We start from the raw sequence: 5,210 nt of genomic DNA, 5'->3' as shown, positions 1-5,210 counted from the left end.
CAACACTAATAAAAGAAAACGCATACGATTAAGTAAGGTGTGCAAAATATGTAATAAAAAAACGCAAAATGCAATGGCTGTAGACTCGGGTAGAACTGGATGTCGTTAGAAGACAGTGACGAAAAATCACTGAAAATCCATCACCTCTCAAAGCACCGCATACACAAGCTCTTCCATCTCAGGCCTCTCAGGTACCTCCCAATATAACAGATGGTATTAGAAAAGAATATTCTGCATTGGATGCTTCACCATTCATTATTCATGTTGCTAGGTCTAGTACTGGTGAGGTAACACAGGATCTCAACTTGCATCCAATATGCTTTGGCAGATTTTTATATAAAACCAGGTGCCAAACATAGTACAAGGCAGTTTGAAACGTATCGGTCGCAACAAAATTTCGATGGCATTCTCCAGTCACTCAGCTGCAAATTCTTTTATAAAGCATCATGCCTTATTGAAAAAGGCTATGAAGCCTTTATTCCATCATTTAATGTTACCAGAATGGGGCTTGTAAGAGGTGTACCAGTGGACATGTCTGTGGAAGAAATAAAAGAAAATATTAGGGTTCCTTTAGGTTGTGGTGACATAATAAAAGTAAGACGCCTAAATTATAAAACAATAGTGGATGGCTCTGCCAGTTGGAAACCATCCCAGACTGTAGTGCTAACATTTGATGGTCAGGTCCTCCCCACAAGAGTATTTATGTGTTTCAATTCCCTCAAAGTAGAACTATACATTTATCCTTCAATTCAATGCTACAATTGTTGCCGGTATGGACATACTAAAGATACATGCAGATCTAAACCAAGGTGCTATAAATGTGGACAAGGGCATACTGGTACATCTTGTGACTGCGACCAAGATAATAGTTATTGTTGTCTTTGTGGCGGCCACCATATTGCAATCAGCAAGGATTGTCCAGAAGCAAGTAGGCAGACAAATATAAAAAAATATATGGCTCAAAATTGCGTTTCATACTCAGAAGCATCAAAGATATATCCTCCGGTGACTAAATCATATGCAGACACATTAAAGTTTACATCCTCATCTTCTTTATAGCAAACAGCCAAGATGTCAAAATTCCAGCCACTCAATCATTGCACAGTAGTAATTTTATAAAAAACTGTTTTTCAGAAGCCCCGTTCTCCGCCTAAATCGATACAAGGTTATGATCGTGCAGCCCACCAAGCTATTGTAGGTGATTTCAACTCTCCCAATTATGCCGATGGGTGTGCACTACCTAAGACTGGTACCCTGCCAGAACCACAATCGGTGGCTGATATTATTATTGCTTTAGTTTCATCACTGTCACAAACAATTTTACCGTCCAACGTTGCCCCTTTATTGAAAATAATAACTGACATATTTAACAATGGCTCACTTAGGCAAAGTACTACAATGGAACTGCAGAAGCGTAGTGAAGAACAAATCTGATTTAATTTATCTTATTAACAAATTTAACCCTTGTATTATAGCTCTATGTGAGACGTGGTTAAAACCGGAATTTTGTTTTAAAATTCCTGGTTATTCCTGTCTCAGGGAAGATAGAGCCGATGGGTATGGCGGTGTTGCCATACTCATCAAAAAGTCCCTTAATTTTTCCCAGTTTGACTTACCATCTCACCATAATGATTTTTCCATAATAGCATCCATTGTTAATAATATTTGTTTTGTATCTATTTATATCCCGCGTCCGTGTCCTTCTATATTTAGAGAAATAAACAACATTATTTGTATTTTACCTAAACCATTTTAATTGTAGGAGATTTTAATTCTCATCATGAGTCATGGGGTTGTTCTACAACAAAAACTTGTGGAAGAGACCTTGTTGATATTATCGATTCTCATAATCTTTGTATTATAAACTCAGGTTCTCCAACCCGCCGTACCAACCCTGATGAAGGTCACAGTGCCGTAGATTTAGCCATTAGTTCACCGAGCCTAGCTTCTTCTCTTACTTGGGAAACTCTCTAATATTATTATGGGAGCGATCACCTAACAATACTGATTAGCTTTCCTCATACCAAAAAGCCTTCTGTTTCGCGGTCACCACGTTTAAAATATATATTAAAAGATGTAGATTGAATGAATATAAAAACGACTTGATAAAAAAGTTTCAAATCTTCCTGACATAGAAAATAATAACGAAACAGTATGTTCTGTGGCTCTCGCTAAAGTAATGACGGAGGTTGCGGATGAGATATTTCCCATTAAAAGCACCAAGAACAGTAGAATTTCTTCTCCACCATGGTGGGACCGAGAGTGTACAGAAGCTGTAAAGAAAAGGAAAGAAGCCGAAAGGGCTTACTGCCAAAATATGACTTCCGATAATTTTGATTACTACATACTGATTTCTAAACAGACGAAAAATTTATTTCAAAAGAAAAATCTGAAGGTTGGAAATCATTTTGTCATTCTATTTCCCCAGATACTCGTCCATCTATGGTTTGGCGAAATATTCGTAGATTTCGATCAGCCTTTAGTGATAATTCCGTCTGTTCACTCTCGCCCTCCCTAACAGAAGATATTTTAGATCATTTGGCTCCTCCTACTGTTCCACTACAACTTTGTCCATCCGCAGTCCTGAAAATAGACGATGACTTAAACTCCCCATTTTCACTATCAGAGCTCAAAGGTGTTTTAACTAGCGTTAAAGATTCTTCCCCGGGTGAAGATGGTATTCCCTACTTTTTTGTAATCTTAGTGACACAGCATTACTTTATTTTTAAACATTGTTAATTCCATTATGATAACTGGTAACATACCTGCCTCATGGCGATCACAAATTGTATTGCCTATTCTGAAACCTGGTAAAATTGCGTGCCAGGCCTCATCTTATCGTCCAATAGTTTTATCCTCCGTACTGTTAAAACTCGCTGAACATATGGTTAAAACCGATTGGAATGGTATATCGAGAGTAACCGCCTTCTGTCAGATAGCCAATATGGATTCCGAAAAGGCAAAAGCACGATAGATAGTATTAGTATTTTTGTGTCCGATATCCGCCTAGCTTTTCTGAGAGCAAATCAGTGGTTGCCACATTTTTAGATATCAATTCAGCATACGACAATGTCGTTCCCTCCATTCTAAGCAAAAATGCATGATCTTAACATCCCCGGTATACTATCTAATTTTATTACAAATTTAATAAGAGAACGATATATTCATATTTGTCCAGATGATGCTACCAAATTATCTAGAACCGTATGTAGGGGTCTACCCCAGGGTCAGTGCTAAGTCCCTTACTATACAATATTTACACATATGACCTGGAATCAGCTTTAAATAGTTCCGTAAAAATCCTACAATATGCAGATGACCTCCTTCTTTATACATCAGAAAAATTACTTCTAATTCTTGTTCCTCTATGTCATCAGCTATGAGATATTTAGAGTCCTGGATGACTCTAAATGGATTAGATCTTTCACCCTCTAAAAGCTGTTTAGTTTTGTTTACCAGAAAACGTGTATTTCCTTTAATTGAAGTAAAATATAAACATGTGATGATTCCGGTAAAGACCGAAGTGAAATTTCTTGGTGTTTTATTAGACTCAAAACTTACGGGTTCGCAACATAGTGATTATTTAGTAGCTAAATGTGAACGGAACTTGAATATTTTACGTTGTCTTTCAGGTGTTTGGTGGGGGGCGCACCCATTTTCTTTACGGCTCATATATAATGCATTAATTAGAAGTCTTTTAGACTATGGTACATTTATCTTGGAACCGGCTAATTCAGCAGCGTTTAAAAAACTTGACTTAATTCAGAACAAAGCTCTTAGAATAATTGCTGGTGCGATGAAATCCAGTCCAATTAACGCCCTGGAAGTTGAGTGTGTAGAACCTCCTCTTAAATTGCGAAGACAGTACTTGTCAGACAGATTTTTGTTTAAAGCTTTGCAATTTTCTAATCACGCTCTTTTCCAAAACTTCAATCTCTTTCTCAATATATTGCAACGTCTTCATCGTGGAAAGAAAAATCACTTCCTTGTTTGGTTATAAGTTTTCGTAAATTTATAAGTTTTCAGGCGCCTACTTATAGATCAGTTTCTCTCCCAATTTTTATGGTTAGGTTTAAATCACTTCTGCTTTCGCCGGTGATATGTTATTCATTAGGCGTTGATAGAGACCACCCTAACACTAATACTCAGTTTAATGAATTAGTAAGCATTAAATGGCCTGATTTTCACCACTTATTCACTGACGCATCAAAACACTCTTTGTCAGATTATACTGGCGTGGGCGTTTACCATACACAATATAACATTACACAAAAATAAAGCTTCCTCCAGAAACTTCAGTCTTTACAGGGAATGTTATGGAATATATAAAGCGTTAGAATTTATTCTTATTGCTAGACTTAGTAAAACTGTTATTTTTTCAGATTCATATAGTGCCCTTCAGGCCGTTGAAAAATTTCCTTTTAAATCAAAATCCCACTCAATTGTGATATTGAATATAAGAGAAAAGCTCGTAGAATGTCTTTCCAAAAACTTAATGGTAGTTTTATGTTGGGTCCCTGGTCACGCTAATATAAAAGGAAATGTTAAAGCGGACCGTTTGGCTAATGAGGCGATAACAAGTGGTGATGTATATCCCTATATAAATTATTGCACCGATCTGGCTGCACTTCCAAGTACTTTTCTCAGGGAATCCTGGGAAAAGTGCTGGGAAGAAAGCAGTCAGATAAAAGGCAAATTATATTCGAAAGTCCAATTGGGTATACCGGAGAAGCCATGGTTTTGCAAATTGAAACTTGGCAAGCGAGCTACTAGTATATTAATGAGAATGCGCTTGGGTCATGTGTGTTCGCCAGCTCACCTTGCTAGACTTGGTATTAATGCTAGTAGCTTGTGAATGCGGTGAAGAAGAGGGTGACCTCAATCACATCTTCTTCGCTTGTCCACTTTTGACAATGCTAATTTTATAAGTCAACTCACTTCCTTTGGTGTTCCTTTTCCTTGTTGTATTTCTTCCCTCCTCTTATTTAATGTAAATATTTATAAAGCTATTTCCTCATTTATTGTACATAATAATATTAAAATATAGTTTGTATATACCTAATATATTATATTTACGTGTATTATCATTATTTACTTAGTAGATATTAATATATTTTCGCTTAACCAACTTTCCTGACTTAATCCAAATTCCGAATCCTATTTTCTTTCTGTAATATTATGTTTCCCTAGCTTTATTGACATTGGCGTAG

At 36.7% G+C, this 5,210-nt stretch overlaps 1 long non-coding RNA gene across 1 annotated transcript; it reads right to left on the bottom strand.

The window, feature by feature from the left end:
* Positions 1-232: 232 nt before the first annotated feature.
* On the bottom strand, positions 233-1,738 carry LOC119192923. Its single transcript, XR_005113782.1, has 2 exons — positions 1,382-1,738; positions 233-535 (listed from the first exon to the last, which is right to left on the bottom strand). It is a non-coding gene; the product is annotated as an uncharacterized LOC119192923 (long non-coding RNA).
* Positions 1,739-5,210: the final 3,472 nt, after the last annotated feature.

Source organism: Manduca sexta, unplaced genomic scaffold (genome assembly GCF_014839805.1).
Source record: "Manduca sexta isolate Smith_Timp_Sample1 unplaced genomic scaffold, JHU_Msex_v1.0 HiC_scaffold_3376, whole genome shotgun sequence".
Classification (NCBI taxonomy): Eukaryota; Metazoa; Arthropoda; class Insecta; order Lepidoptera; family Sphingidae; genus Manduca; species Manduca sexta.
This window is presented reverse-complemented; position numbering and strand designations above follow the sequence as displayed.